The following is a 16,936-nucleotide window of genomic DNA, read 5'->3' on the forward strand; positions in this document are numbered from 1 at the left end:
AGTTTTGTATACCGGCCTTCTCACCTCTCTTGAGGGACTCAGACCAGTTTCCAAACATAATATCACATACAATCAATAAAACATCATAACACATATTACAGTAAAACATTAAAACAGCAATTACAATCAATAACTATAATGGTCAGTCGTCGCACTAGAATCGTTGCTCATCCACCTCCATCCATATCTCAGGGTGTTGGCTCACTCGTCGAATGCCTGTCTCCATAACCAGGTCTTCACCTGTTTCCTAAATGTCAGGATAGAAGGGGTGGTTCTGATCTCCAGTGGGAGAGAGTTCCAGAGTCGAGGGCTTCAAACTACAAGTGAGGAGATTCCATCTGAACATGAGGAAGAACTTCCTGACTGTGAGAGCCGTTCAGCAGTGGAACTCTCTGCCCCGGTGTGTGGTGGAGGCTCCTTCTTTGGAAGCTTTTAAACAGAGGCTGGATGGCCATCTGTCAGGGGTGATTTGAATGCAATATTCCTGCTTCTTGGGAGAATGGGGTTGGACTGGATGGCCCATGAGGTCTCTTCCAACTCTTTGATTCTATGATTCTATGATTCTATGAGGGGCCACCACCGAGAAGGCCCTGTCCCTCGTCCCCACCAGACGCGCTTGCAAGGCCGGTGGGACCGAGAGCAGGGCCTCTCCAGACGATCTTAATAGTCTTGATGGTTCATAGGGGAGAATACGTTCGGAGAGGTAAACAGGGCCGGAGTCGTTTAGGGCTTTATAGGTTAACACCAACACTTTGAATTGTGCTCGGAAGCTAATTGGCAGCCAGTGGAGCTGGTGTAACAGCGGAGTGGTGTGCTCCCTGTACCCAGCACCCGTTAGTAGTCTGGCTGCTGAGCATTGGAGTAGCTGCAGCTTTTGGGCAGTTTTCAGAGGCAACCCCACGTAGAAAGCGTTGCAGTAGTCTAAACATTAGAAAGAGTACTGATTGACTGTGTGGATCATAATAAATTGTGGCAAGTTCTTGGTGGGATGGGCATCCCAAGCCCCCTTCCCTCTCTCCTGAGGAATCTGTACAAGGACCAAGGAGCAACAGTCAGAACTGACCACGGAACAGGAGACGGGTTCCAGATTGGGAAAGGCGTCCGGCAAGGCTGCATCCTCTCACCCAACCTTTTTAACTTGTATGCAGAACACATCATGCGAGGATGTGCGGGGCTTGAGGAATGCAAAGCTGGGGTGAAAATGGCTGGAAGAAACATGAACAACCTCAGATATGCAGATGACACCACTCTGATGGCCGAAAGCGAGGAGGAGCTGAGGAGCCTTCCAACCAAGGTGAAAGAAGAAAGCGCAAAAGCCGGGTTGCAGCTAAACATAAAAAAAACCAAGATTATGGCAACAAGAATGATTGACAACTGGGAAACAGAGGGAGAAACCGTGGAGGCCGTGACAGACTTTGTATTTCTAGGTGCAAAGATGACTGCAGATGCAGACTGTGGCCAGGAAATCAGGAGACGCTTCCTTCTTGGGAGGAGAGCAATGCCCAGTCTCGATAAAATAGTCAAGAGTAGAGACATCAGACTGGCAACCAAGATCCATTGCCTAGTCAAAGCCATGGTCTTCCCTGTAGTCACCTACGGATGTGAGAGCTGGACCTTAGGGAAGGCTGAGCGAAGGAAGAGAGATGCTTTTGAGCTGTGGTGTTGGAGGAAAGTGCTGAGAGTGCCTTGGACTGCGAGAAGACCCAACCAGTCCATCCTCCAAGAAAGAAAGCCCGGCTGCTCACTGGAGGGAAAGATACTAGAGACAAAGTGGAAGTCCTTTGGCCACATCATGAGGAGACAGGAAAGCCTAGAGAAGGGAATGATGCTGGGGAAAGTGGAAGGCAAAAGGAAGAGGGGCCGACCAAGGGCAAGATGGATAGATGGCATCCTTGAATTTTTTTATTTATTTTTTTTATTTACTTTACTTGTATACCGCAGTTTCTCAGCCTAACAGGCGACTCAACGCGGTTTACAACAAAGGTACAACAGTCAACAATATACAATTTAAAACCATAAAAGCATAATACACGATGTTGACACAACAATAACAACCCAATGCATCTCATGACTAAAATCGTGATCCAGTTTCGTCGTCCATATTTCCATTCCTGTAATCATCACATTCATTGCACCGATTAACCAAATGCCTGTTCGAACATCCAGGTTTTTAATCTTCTTCGGAACACCATCAGCGAGGGGGCTGATCTTACCTCCATGGGAAGGGCGTTCCATAGCCGAGGGGCCACCACAGAAAAGGCCCTGTCTCTCGTCCCCACCAGCCGCACCTGTGAAGCAGGCGGGATAGAGAGCAGGGCCTCCCCAGAAGATCTTAGGGTCCTGGTGGGCTGATAGGCCGAGATACGTTTGGATAGGTAGGTTGGGCCAGAACCGTTTAGGGCTTTAAAGGCCAACGCCAGCACTTTGAATTGAGCCCGGTAGCAAATCGGCAGCCAGTGGAGCTGGTGCAGCAGAGGAGTTGTATGCTCCCTGCGCTCCGCTCCTGTTAGTATCATGGCTGCCGAACATTGGACTAATTGGAGCTTCCGAGCCGTCTTCAGAGGCAACCCCACGTAGGGACTGGACTGACCTTGAAGGAGCTGGGGGTGGTGACGGCCGACAGGGAGCTCTGGCGTGGGCTGGTCCATGAGGTCACGAAGAGTCGGAGACGACTGAACGAATGAACAGCAACAACAACTGATGGAAATAGCCGTTCAATAGTGTAATATGCTTCTAGGGAGAGTCCAGTGGAGTCTCCTTCTCTGGCAGTCTTTAAGCAGAGGCTGGATGGCCATCTGTCGGAAGGGCTTGGATTGTGCCATCCTGCTTTGCAGAAGGTGGTTGGACTGGTTGGCTCTTGGGGGACTTCAGGATTCTATGAACCTCTTCATCCCTGGGATCTTTTGGTTGTTCTTGGCTTAGCATTCATGGCAGCCGTCTCCTTGCTACCGTTGCCCTCGCAGGTCCAGCTGGCTCGTGGCAATTTATTTATTTTGCAACCCTTCCAACCATAACTTTACAGGAAATCTATTGCAAACCACTTTTTTTAAATGATGAAAATAATGTCTATTCAATATTTTTTCCCCCTTCAAGCAGCAAACTAGAAGACAAACTAGAAGCCTTTGTTCTTTGGGTTGTTCCTGGCATTATTGTGAGCCAGAATAGAAAAATAATAACCCGCAACCATCCACTTGGACAATAATTGTGGTTTTGAAAAAGACATGCAATAATGGGACATAAATACATAAATATTATTAATCTATATAAATAAAAATGTAATGTACATTTGTAGGATTAACAGAACTCAAAACCCACTGGACGAATTGATACCAAATTTGGAACCAAGACACCTAACAACCCAATGTATGTCCTTCACTCAAAAAAATTGTTTTTGTCATTTGGGAGTTGTAATTGCTGGGATTTATAGTTCACCTACAATCAAAGAGCATTCTGAACCCCATCAATGATGGAATTGAACCAAATACGGCACACAGAACTCCCACGATGAACAGAAAATATATATCAGTGAATGGTTGGGGGGGGGGCACCAAAATACTGTTTGCTTACTGTTGAAAATTACCTACGGCTGCCTCTGGGAGGGAGGTGGCCAATCTGAGGTCTTTGGGGAGGGAATTCCACAGACAAGGGGCCACTGTTGAGAAGGCCACAGTTCTCCCATGAGCAACAGAAAATACTGGAAGGGTTTGGTGGGCAGTGTCCTTTGGTTTTGGAGTTGTAGTTCACTTACATCCAGAGATCCCAGAGGACTCAAACAATGATGGATCTGGACCAAACTCTACATGAAGACTCAATATGCCCATATGTAAACATAGATGGAGTTTGGGGAAAATAGAATCTTGACATTTGGGAGTTGTAGTTGCTGGGATTTATAGTTCACTTACAATCACAGAGCACTCTGAACCCCACCAACGATATAATTGGGCCAGACCTCCCACACAGAAGCCCCATGTGGGCCACAGCAACGCGTGGTAGGGGACGGCTCCTTCTTTGGAAGCTTTTAAACAGAGGCTGGATGGCCATCTGTCAGGGGTGATTTGAATGCAATATTCCTGCTTCTTGGCAGAATGGGATTGGACTGGATGGCCCAGGAGGTCACTTCCAACTCTTTGATTCTATGATTCTATTCTATGAATTGTCGAAGGCTTTCATGGCCAGAATCACTGGGTTGTTGTAGGTTTTTTTTGGGCTATATGGCCATGTTCTAGAGGCATTCTCTCCTAACGTTTCGCCTGCATCTATGGGATTGCTTGCCATAGATGCAGGCGAAACGTCAGGAGCGAATGCCTCTGGAAAAAACCATATAGCCCGAAAAAAACCTACAACCACCCTTTGCAAGGAGAGTCTTTGAAAATGGCCCAGAGCTAGAGCTCTCACCTTTGCTGATGAATTCCTCCTCCTGATGCACCAAGCAACTGCTACGGCAGTGTTTCTCAACCTGGGGGTCGCGACCCCTGGAGGGGTCACGAAGGAGTGTCAGAGGAGTCACTAAAGACCACCAGAAAACACAGTATTTTTTTGTTGGTAATGGGGGTTCTACTTGGGAAGTTTGGCCCAATTCTATCCTTGGTGGGGTTCAGAATGCTCTTTGATTGCAGGTGAACTATAAATCCCAGCAACTACAATTCCAAAAATATCAAGGTCTATTTTCCCCAAACTCCGCCCCCCCCCCCCCCCCAAGTCACGGTCTATTTTCCCCAAACTCCACCTTGGGAACCCAAATCCCTCCAGTATTTTATGTTCGTCATGGGGGTTCTGTGTGGGAAGTTTGGCCCAATTCTATCGTTGGTGGGGTTCAGAATGCTCTTTGGTTGTAGGTGAACTATAAATCCCAGTAACTACAACTCCCAAATGTCAAGGTCTACTTTTCACAAACTCCACCAGTGTTCACATTTGGGCATATGGAGTATTCATGCCAAGTTTCATCCAGATCCATCATTGTTTGAGTCCACAGTGCTCTCTGGATGCAGGCGAACTACAAATCGCAAACTCAAGGTCAATGCCCACTAAACCCTTCCAGTATTTTCTGTTGGTCATGGGAGTTCTGTGTGCCAAGTTTGGTTCAGTTCCATCGTTGGTAGAGTTCAGAATGCTCTTTGATTGCAGGTGAACTACAAATCCCAGCAACTACAACTCCCAAATGACCAAATCAACTCCCCCCCCCCCAACCCCACCAGTATTCAAATCTGGGCATATAGGGTATCTGTGGCAAATTTGGTCCAGTGAGTGACGATACATCCTGCATATCAGATATTTACAATTGATAGCAGTAGCAAGAGTAGAGACATCAGACTGGCAACAAAGATCCGCCTAGTCAAAGCCATGGTATTCCCTGTAGTCACCTACGGATGTGAGAGCTGGACCTTAGGGAAGGCTGAGCGAAGGAAGATCGATGCTTTTGAGCTGTGGTGCTGGAGGAAAGTGCTGAGAGTGCCTTGGACTGCGAGAAGATCCAACCAGTCCATCCTCCAGGAAAGAAAGCCCGACTGCTCACTGGAGGGAAGGAGACTAGAGACAAAGTTGAAGTACTTTGGCCACATCATGAGGAGACAGCAAAGCCTAGAGAAGACAATTATGCTGGGGAAAGTGGAAGGCAAAAGGAAGAGGGGCCGACCAAGGGCAAGATGGATGGATGGCATCCTTGAAGTGACTGGACTGACCTTGAGGGAGCTGGGGGTGGTAATGGCCGACAGGGAGCTCTGGCGTAGGCTGGTCCATGAGGTCACGAAGAGTCGGAGACGACTGAACGAATGAACAACAACAACAACAGCAGTAGCAAAATAACAGTTATGAAGTAGGAATGAAAATAATTTTATGGTTGGGGGTCACCACAATATGTGGAATTGTATTAAGGGGTCACAGCATGAGGAAGGTTGAGAACCACTGTGCTACGGCTTTCTTTTTTGCTTTACTTTTTTCAAATTTTAATTTTGGTTTTTCCTTTTCCTGACCCTTTGCCAGAGAATCCGGCCCAGAAAAGGGCCATGTTATTCCTGAAAATGAGTCCCGTAAACAAGAGCGAACCCGATCCCTCCTTGGAGATTTGGGGTTTACTTTCGCGGCCGGGAGGCCGGCCAGGCAAATGGAAAGACCGAAAACCATTATCATAATTATCCAAAGGTGGGAGTTGATGGGGGAAGAGGGGTGGGAAAGAAGAGAAGGAAACTAATGTGACAGGTTTCACGGGCCCACGATAAAAATCGCCATTCCTCATTTGTCTGGCCTGCCTCGGCGCACGTTTTCTGCATTGTGTCAAACAACAGGAGAATTACGCCTTTTGACGTTCTCTTTTGCAAATTAGAAAAGAAAAAAAATCCCTTTGGCAGGAAGAACGCCATCCACTGAAGCCAGGCATTTTTGAAAAATGGTGTGAGAAGAACAGGAGAGAAAACTTTGCAGCGCTCCAAATATGAATCTCTACGTGCAGGAAAGGAGAAAGGCACAGAACGTTTGCTTCTTGAAGCTATCCAGAGAAGGGAAAATATCAAAAGGAGTATCTAGAAAGACAATAAGAATTCGGTAGTTGTAGGTTTTTTGGGCTGTAAGGCCATGTTCTCAAAGCATTCTCTCCTGACATTTCGACTCTTATCTATGGCAGGCATCCTCAGAGGTTGTGAGGTCTGTTGGTGTGCTGTCACGCGCTGGGCCTATAGCAATTGGCTTTTGAACAGGATGTGCTCTTTGTGCCCAGTGAGAAGCCGGGGTGCCTCAGCTGAGAGGCTCTAAGGATTTTCCTATACAAAAGTCTTTAGGAGCTTAAAAGTTTAACAAAGTTCTTTATTATTGCTTAGGTCTTCAACAAAAAATCAAATACTTTTTAGATCAGGGGTCCTCAAACTTTTTAAACGGAGGGCCAGGTCACAATCCCGCAAACTGTTGGAGGGCCAGATTATAATTTGAAAAAAGAATGAATGAATTCCTATGCAAACTACACATATCTACACAAACTACACACTTAAAAACAATAAAATGAAGAACAATTTTAACAAATATAAATTTATTAGTATTTCAGTGGAAAGTGTAGGCCTGCTTTTGGCTGATTAGATAGGATTGTTGTTGTTGTTGTTGTTGTTGTTGTGTGCTTTCAAGTCATTTCAGACTTAGGTTGACCCTGATTGAGGGCCGGGTAAAGGACCTTGGAGGGCCGTATCCGGCCCCCGGGCCTTAGTTTGAGGACCCTTGTTTTAGATCTTCAACAAGTCAAACAAATGCTTCTTATCTTGCCCTCAAAGGACAGGCTTCATGAACTGCTTCTTTTCTTTAAGAGGAAAACCCTTTTTAACCACTCACTCCCTGGGGCAATCTGTTTTCTAGGCTCTGCTGGTGTGGGCCCTACTCCCGGCTCCAATTGCTTCTGGTTACCTGAGTAGACCTACCAGCCAAGACTTTGTAGATTTTCCAGCTGGAGTCCTTTTGGAATTTTTCCACGGATGATGTGGAGCTGTTTCTTTAACCCCATCAAGGGTTGTGCTGTCAAACTGTTTTCCTTAGAAGCTTTAGGGCTGTTTCCCCCGGATGTTGTGAGAAATGAAGCTTCTCTACAGGTGGGGAAAGCTCACGTCCTGTAACTGGGCTTCCAAAAGTGTAAGACTGCCTGAAGTCTTTCTTTTCTCTCCCAGGGCCCTGGGGAAAGGGGCGGAACCAAAAACGTAATGATGATTGATGGGTCATTGGCCCTATAATTGCAAACCAAAGGAAGCCACCTTATTGCAAAATATATGGAACTTTGGAATACATGCAAACACTCAATGAAAGAAAAGGAAGTTGGAGCTCCTGGTACAGCCGTACCAGCACAGTTGGGAACCAGGAAAATTGGGTTTATATATCTGTGGTAAGTCCAGGGTGGGAGAAAGAACTCTTGTCTGTTGGAGCTAAGTGTGAATGTTTCAACTGACCGCGTTGATTAGCATTTGATGGCCTCACAGTTTTTAGGTATGGCTTGTTACTGCCTGGGAGAATCCTTTGTTGAGAGGTGATTAGCTGTCCCTGGTTGTTTATTGTCTGTAGTTCCCTTTTGTTTGAGTTTTGTTCTTTTTTTACTGTTATAATTTTAGGGTTTTTCTAATACCAGAAGCCAGATTTTGTTCATTTTCATGTTTCCTCCTTTTCTGTTGAAATTCATAGAATCATAGAATCAAAGAGTTGGAAGAGACCTCATGGGCCATCCAGTCCAACCCCATTCTGCCAAGAAGCAGGAATATTGCATTCAAGACATGAGGATTCTGTGTGGAAAGCTTGGTCAAATTTTATCATTGGTGGGGTCCACAATGCTCTGATTGTAGATGAACTATAAATCCCAGCAACTACAACTCCCTAATTTCAAGGTCTAATTTCACCCAAATCCAATAGTGTTCACATTTGGGCATATTGAGTATTCATGCCAAGTTTGGTCCAGATCCATCACTGTTTGAGTCCACAGTACTCTCTAGATGTAGGTGAACTACAATTCCAAAACTCAAGGTCAATGCCCACTAAATCCTTCCAGTATTTTCTGTTGGTCGTGGGAGTTCTGTGTGCCAAGATTGGTTCAATTCCATCATTGGTGGGGTTCAGAATACTCTTTGATTGTAGGTGAGCTATAAATCCCAGCAACTACAACACCCTAATTTTAAGGTCTATTTTCCCCCAAATCAACCAGTGTTCACATTTGGGCATATTGAGTATTTGTGCCAAGTTTGATCCAGATCTATAATTATATGAGTCCACAGTGCTCTTTGATTGTAGGTGAACTATAAATCCCAGCATCTACAACTCCCAAACAAAAACAATCCCATCCACCTAACCCCACCAGTACTCAAATGTGGGCATATCAGGTATTTGTGCCGAATTTGGTCCTATGAATGAAAATACATCTCGTAGATCAGATATTTACATTACAATTCATAATAGTAACAAAAAAAAATTATGAAGTAGCAACGAAAATAATTTTATGATTTGGGGATCACCACAACATGAGGCACTGTATGAAAAGGTCACAGCATTAGGAAGGTTGAGAAATACTACTGTAGTATCAATGTAGTTTTGTACTACTAATGGCCTTGGCTCAATACCATGGAATCCTGAGAGTTGTAGTTTGGTGAGGCAACAACACTCTTGGGAAGAGAAGGCTAAAAACCTCATCAGTCTGCAACTCCCAGGATTGCATTGCCTTGAACCATGTCAATGCAGATGGTGCCAAACTGCATTAATTCCACAGTGTAGATGCACTCCAAGGGCTTCTCGCCACTTTCCGATGATTAAAGTCCCCGCCTGCAGGGAGCAATCTTAGCTTATGGGAAAATGGATCCTACAAAGTACTGAAATGCAGATGGAAATGTTTGGGATGAGATCCAATTGGAAAGGTGAAATTCTTAATCATCATTGTTTGGAAAAGGTGTCCCTTGCAAAAATATTAAAGTAATAAAAATAAAACCTATTGAAATGCAACATTCAGCACAAAGCTGGTCACTGGGGATGAATCAGAACAAGAATTAATGCAGGTTGGCACCACTTGAACTGCCATGGCTCAATGCTATGGAATCCTGGCTGTTGTAGTTTTACAAGGCTTGGCCAAATATTCTAGTGCCTCATGAACTGCATCTCCCAGCATTCCATAGCACTGAGCCCTGAGAGTTCAAGTGGTGCCAAACTGCATTAATGTGACAGTGCAGATACTCATTTCATTCATTTCATTTTCATTAGGCGATCCCTCGTTGGACGACTAAGATGGTCTTCCTTGATGACTATTTTTGTGGGTTTGTAGGTGGCTGTGGAGCCCTATTCTTGACCCGCATCTTCTCCCACAGTGAAGGCATTGGTTTCCAGGTGGAAGGCGGTCCCGGTCGGGGTTGGCTTGACGCACCTTCCTCCTGGCACGTTTCTCTCTTTCACCTTCCACTCGTGCCTCCTCGAATTCTGCAGCACTGCTGGTCACAGCTGACCTCCAGCTGGAATGCTCAAGGGCCAGGGCTTCCCAGTTCTCAGTGTCTATGCCAGAGTTTTTAAGGTTGGCTTTGAGACCATCTTTCAATCTCTTTTCCTGTCCACCAACATTCCATTTTCCGTTCTTAAGTTCAGAGTAGAGCAACTGCTTTGGGAGACGGTGGTCAGGCATCCGGACAACGTGGCCAGTCCAGCGGAGTTGATGGCAGAGGACTATCGCTTCAATGCTGGTGGTCTTTGCTTCTTCCAGCACGCTGACGTTTGTCCGCTTGTCTTCCCAGGAGATTTGCAGGATTTTCCGGAGGCAGCGCTGATGGAATCGTTCCAGGAGTTGCATGTGACATCTGTAGACAGTCCACGTTTCGCAGGCATAGAGCAGGGTTGGGAAGACAATAGCTTTATAGACAAGCACCTTGGTATCCCTACGGATGTTCCGGTCCTCAAACACTCTCTGCTTCATTCAGGAAAATGCTGCACTAGCAGAGCTCAGGCGGTGTTGTATTTCGGTGTCGATGTTGACTTTGGTGGAGAGGTGGCTGCCAAGGTAGCGGAAATGGTCAACATTTTCTAATGTTACACCATTAAGTTGTATCTCTGGCATTGGGGAGGGATTGGCCGGTGACTGCTGGAACAGCACTTTGGTTTTCTCGATGTTCAGTGAGAGGCCAAGCTTCGTGTATGCTTCTGCGAAGGTGTTTAGAGTGGCTTGTAGATCTTCTGAATGCGCACAGATGACATTGTCATCAGCATACTGGAGTGCTATAACAAATGTTGTTGTGACCTTGGTTTTGGCTTTCAGTCTGCTGAGGTTAAACAGCTTGCCATCTGTCCGATAGATGATTTACACTCCGGTGGGAAGCTTCCCGTCAACAAGGTGAAGTATCATAGCGATGAAGATGGAGAATAAAGTTGGGGCAATAACACATCCCTGTTTGACACCCGATTCCACCTTAAATGGGTCACTTTGGGAGCCATTGCTGTCCAAGACTGTTGGACAGCAATGGCTCCCAAACAACAGTGCAGATGCAGGCCAAATGTGGTTGGCATCAAAACCCAAAATCCAGTCTTCATACATGAACAGAAGGCAAAGAGTCTAGTGGAGTTGCCTTCTCTGGAGTTTTTTAAGTATAGGTCGGATAGCCATCTGTTGGGGATGCTTTGATTGTACCTTCATGCATGGCAGGGGGTTGGACTGGATGGCTCTTGGGGTCCCTTCCAACTGTAGGATCCTTTGATTCCATGGCATCCTTGGCTCCAAGAGAGAGAAGCTGGCAGCACTGCATCTCCCTCCGTCCCGAGCGTCAATGTTTGTTTTGGGATTTGGCTGGGATGCTGTTGACGGACGGGCGATGCCACATGCAAAGTGGAATTCCTGGTGGCAGACAGAAAGACAGGGGGAGACCCTCGTATTTTTAACCCCGCCGATATTTTAACTTCCATTCGGAAACCGTCACGTCCAGCTGTTGTCTTGTATTGTATTTATAGGCGATCCATGGCACTCCGGTGCCAACATCGAAAGGCCTCCGGGATGGTATTGGTTAATGCCATTCTTCAAATAGCACGTGCAAATGATCGCCTGCCAAGGGATTGTGCAGCGCATAAGTGTACACATGCCATTGTGTTTCAATTCGCTTTGCATTCTGCTGCTAATGTACCTTGAGAGACAGTGCTGTGTAATGGGAAGAGCTGGATGGCCAAAGTCTGCATTGGACTCCAAAGCCATTGCTTCAGCCTTTAACGATGTGACTATATTTGTAGAATTAATGCAGTCTGACCCCACTTTGGACTGCCATAGCTCAATGCTATAGAATCCTGGAGTTTGCATTTGAGGTCCTTTCTCGATCATGCTACGAATATATTTCCACTACATTATTATAGTGGTTTGATGCCAACAATCTAGTTGCATCTTGGGATCTGCAGTTCCATCTTGGGACGGGGCATGGCATGGAAATTGGTAGTTCAGTGCAACCGTTTGTCATTAATGTCATGTATTTATTATTTATTTATTTACTTTGCTTATATACCGCTGTATCTCAAGCCCGAAGGCGACTCACAGCGGTTCACAAACAGTAAAAACAGTAGAAACAGCAGTGGTTTCATACAACATATAACAATTTACTTAACACATTATCCATAAATTACCAATAAGCAATTACAATGCACAATTATTACAAAAAACAACCGTACCCAATCTTCTCATCACCCAAGCGTAGTCCAGGTTCGTTGTCCATTGTTCCATTCCTATGTTCCATTACCAGATTGCACTAAATTACTCAAACGCCTGCTCAAACAGCCAGGTCTTCACCTTTTTGCGGAATACCATTAGAGATGGTGCCAGTCTAATGTCCGCAGGAAGGGCGTTCCACAGCCAAGGAGCCACCACTGAGAAGGCCCTATCTCTCGTCCCCGCCAGCCGAGCTTGAGAAGCAGGCAGGATCGAGAGCAGGGTCTCCCCGGAAGATCTCAAAGTCCTGGTGGGTTCATAGGCAGAGATGCGGTCAGATAGGTAGCTTGGGCCGGAACCGTTTAGGGCTTTAAAGGCCAATGCCAGCACTTTGAATTCAGCCTGGTAGCAGATCGGTAGCCAGTGGAGTTGGCGCAACAGGGGGGTTGTATGCTCCCTGCACTCCGCTCCTGTTAAAATCATGGCTGCCGAGCGTTGGACTAGTTGGAGCTTCCGAGCTGTCTTCAAAGGCAACCCCACGTAGAGAGCGTTGCAGTAGTCTAAACGGGATGTAACCAGAGCGTGGACTACCGTGGCCAAGTCAGACTTCCCAAGGTACGGGCGCAGCTGGCGCACAAGCTTTAGCTGTGCAAATGCTCCCCTGGTCACCGCCGAAACCTGGGGTTCCAGGCTCAGCGATGAGTCCAGGATCACACCCAAGCTGCGAACCTGCGTCTTCAGGGGGAGTGCGGCCCCATCCAACACAGGCTGTAACCCTATGCCCTGTTCGGCCTTGCGACTGACCAGGAGTACCTCTGTCTTGTCTGGATTCAATTTCAATTTGTTCGCCCTCATCCAGACCGTCACAGCGGCCAAGATGACACCGTACCCCGAAACTCCGGATGATCTCCCCCAGCGGCTTCATGTAGATGTTAAACAACATGGGAGATAATATTGAGCCCTGAGGAACCCCACAAGACAATGGTTGTGGGGTTGAACAGGTGTCCCCCAACAACACCTTCTGAGATCGACCCTCCAGGAATGACCGGAGCCACTGCAAAACAGTACCTCCAAGACCCATCCCTGCAAGGCCTCCCAGAAGGATACCGTGGCCGACGGTATCGAAGGCCGCTGAGAGGTCCAGCAGCACCAACAGGGACACACTCCCCCTGTCTAGCTCCCGACGCAGATCATTCACTAAGGCGACCAAGGCTGTCTCGGTACCATGTCCCGGCCTAAAGCCAGACTGTGCCGGGTCTAGATAATCCGTGTCTACCAAGAATACCTGGAGTTGTGAGGCCACCACACGTTCCAAGACTTTGCCCAAGAAGGGGAGATTGGAAACTGGCCGATAGTAGTCATGGCTCAGCCTTTTCAGCATGTTCCTAAGGTAGTACATCACTATCCACTATTCTGCAGGTGTGTGACCACATATCCATTAGAACTGCATTTTACACAATATTTATTTATTTATGGTGTCAGGCAACCAGACAATTGTATTACATTTCTAACAGAACAAAACAAACAGACAGACAAATCACAAAATTTGCAAGCTTGGTAGTTGATTAAATGGCCTTTGACCAGTATCTGGCCACTTGGAGTGGCTCTGATGTTGCCACAAGAAGGTCCTCCATTGTGCATGTGGCTGGGCTCAGGCTGCATTGCAGCAGGTGGTCAGTGGTTTGCTCTTCTCCATACTTGCATGTCATGGATTCCACTTTGTGGCCCCATTTCTGAAGGTTGGCTCTGCATCTCGTGGTGCCAGTCTGTTCAGCACCTTCCAAGTCGCCCAGTCCTCTGTGTGCCCAGGGGGGAGTCTCTCATTTGGTATCAGCCATTGATTGAAGTTCTGGGTTTGAGCCTGCCACTTTTGGACTCTCGCTTCCTGGGGTGTTCCAGCGAGTGTCTCTGTAGATCTTAGAAAACTATTTCTTGATTTAAGTCATTGGCGTGCTGGCTGATATCCAAACAGAGGACGGGCCAGAGATGTCACTGCTTTGGTCCTTTCACTATTGGCTGCTCCTTCCAGGCAGATGTCAGGTGGTGCAATACCGGCTAAGCAGTGTAATTTCTCCAGTGGTGTAGAGCGCAGACACCCCGTGATAATGCGGCATGTCTCATTAAGAGCCACATCCACTGTTTTAGCGTGGTGAGATGTGTTCCACACTGGGCATGCATACTCAGCAGCAGAGTAGCATAGCGCAAGGGTAGATGTCTTCACTGTGTCTGGTTGTGATCCCCAGGTTGTGCCAGTCAGCATTCGTATGGTATTGTTTCTAGCACCCACTTTTTGCTTGACCTTTCTCGATCATCCTATGAATATATTTCCACTACATTATTATCATGGTTTGATGCCAACAATCTAGTTGCATCTTGGGATCTGCAGTTTGATGATGTACTAAGAATTCTCTGCAAGATCGTTCTTGGTTTATCACCCAGCTACAAAACCCAGATTTTTGTCCAGCAGATCCAGTTAAAATGATCTCAAACTGCTCAAATGGTATAATGTAGATAAGTGTTTCTCAACATGGGGGTCAGGACCCCTTGGGGAGTCACAAGGGGGTTTCTGAGGGGTCCCCAAAGACCATCAGAAACCACATATTTCTTATAGTCTTGGGAACCCAAATCCCTCCAGTATTTTATGTTGGTCACGGTGGTTCTATGTGGGAAGTTTGGACTAATTCTATCATTAATGGGGTTCTGAATGCTCTTTGAGTATAGGTGAACTATATATCCCAGTAACTACAACTTCCAAATGTCAAGGTCTACTTTTCACAAACTCCACCAGTGTTCACATTTGGGCATATTGAGTATTTGTGCCAAGTTTGGTCCAGATCCATCATTGTTTGAGTCCACAGTGCTCTCTGAATGTAGGTGAACTACAACTCCAAAACTCAAGGTCAATGCCCACCAAACCCTTCCAGTATTTTCTGTTTGTCATGGGAGTTCTGTGTACAAGTTTGGCTCAATTCCATCGTTGGTGGAGTTGAGAATGCTTGTTGATTGTAGGTGAACTATAAATCCCTGAAACTACAACTCCCAAATGACAAAAGCAATCCCCCCCCCCCCCCAAACACCAGTATTCAAATGTGGGCATATCGTGTATTTATGCCAATTTGGTCCAGTGAATGAAAATACATCCTGCAGATCAGATATTTACATTACGATTCATAACAATAGCAAAATGACAGTTATGCAGTAGCAACAACAATAATGTTATGGTTGGGGGTCACCACAACATGAGGAACTGCATTAAGGGGTCACACTTTTAGGGAAGGTTGAAAAACAATGATGTAGATAAGATACAAGCTATCCTCCGCTGGTATCTATGTAGCAAGATTGCAACAGAAATTAATCTAGGAGTTGCTCCCTGTTATATGAAAAATGGCCACTTTCCCCAGAGCTGAACCTTTTCCAATGCTATTCTTTTGCATCCCAGGAGACCCCAGGTGTTTTCCAAAGAGGATAAAAGCATTAACCCTCTTTCCCTGGCATCTTTTTGGATATTTATTGCTCATATAAAGGAGCAAACTTGTGACTCTTCCCATTAACATCTCATTTTTACGTGGATCAGAAGCATCCACATACGTCAACCTGAGGTGAAAGGTGAGAAGGCGCATCTATAGCGGAGCCGTCTTCTTAGTCATGTTGTTCATTAATATTCATTTGAGGTTACCAAATAATTAGTGGATTTTCTGGTCCGATTGCTCCCCTGACCTTTTACAGATTAATTAAGCAGAATTAAAATGCTTTTATTTGTTGTCCTGAAGCTGTGTCTTTCTGAGATGCCGAAGGAAGTACAATGAACTGGAAGTTTTGTGAAGTTTATTAGCATTTCTGATTCGGAAACACACATAGATTACCTGAGTTTAGTTGCTAGTCACACACTCGCTGAATTGAAATGGACCTTTCCAGCAACAATATATGTAGTTAAGACTAAGAACTACCTATTGCAATGTAAAGCCCATTGTTGTTGTTATTATTATTATTATTATTATTATTATTATTATTATTTGAAACACATCAAGATAATTCCACAGCAGACAAGATCACTCTGCTGGCTGTTGTATTGGATCACATGTCAGACACTTCCCAAGTGTCTAGGACTGTGTGATGTATCGGCAAATAATGCGTGCAGATCCCAGTAAGGTGGCCTTTTGCAGCTGGCAGATGGTCATCTTGTCAGCACCGATTGTGTTTAAGTGCAGGCCAAGGTCATTAGGCACTGCACCCAGTGTGCCCGTCACCACTGGGACCACCTTTACTGGTTTGTGCCAGATTCTTTGCAGTTTGATCTTTAAATTCTCATATTGTGTCAGCTTGTTTCTCTTCAATCCTGCTATTGCCTGGGATTGCAATATCAATGATCCACACTCTGTTTTTTAACACGATCATGAGATCAGGAGTGTTGTGCTCCAAAACTGTCGGTCTGAATTTGGAAGTCCCAGAGTAGTTTGATTTCTTCTTCTTCTTCTTCTTCTTCTTCTTCTTCTTCTTATTATTATTATTATTATTATTATTATTATTTCTGCAAGGAAGCAGATGAAACAATAGATCCCATCCTGAGCTGCTGCAAGAAGATGGCACAGACAGACTACAAGCAGAGGCTTAATACGGTTGCTCAAAGGATTAATTGAAACTTGTGCCACAAATACCATCTGCCTGCAACAAAGGAACTGGTGGTATCACAAACCAGAAAAAGTTACAGAAAATGAACACTTCAAACTACTCTGGGACTTCCAAATTCAGACTGACAGAGTTTTGGAGCACAAAATGTGGATCGTCTTTGTTGCAATCCCAGGAGACAGCAGGATTGAAGAGAAGCAGCTGGAA

At 45.7% G+C, this 16,936-nt stretch overlaps 1 protein-coding gene across 1 annotated transcript in view; it reads left to right on the forward strand.

The window, feature by feature from the left end:
- The window catches only part of PTH1R (parathyroid hormone 1 receptor), a 183,658-nt gene that overhangs the window by 101,122 nt on the left and 65,600 nt on the right, over positions 1-16,936 (forward strand). The gene's annotated exons all lie outside the window — the stretch shown is intronic.

The sequence above is a fragment of the Anolis sagrei genome, chromosome 6 (genome assembly GCF_037176765.1).
Source record: "Anolis sagrei isolate rAnoSag1 chromosome 6, rAnoSag1.mat, whole genome shotgun sequence".
In the NCBI taxonomy this organism is placed as follows: Eukaryota; Metazoa; Chordata; class Lepidosauria; order Squamata; family Dactyloidae; genus Anolis; species Anolis sagrei.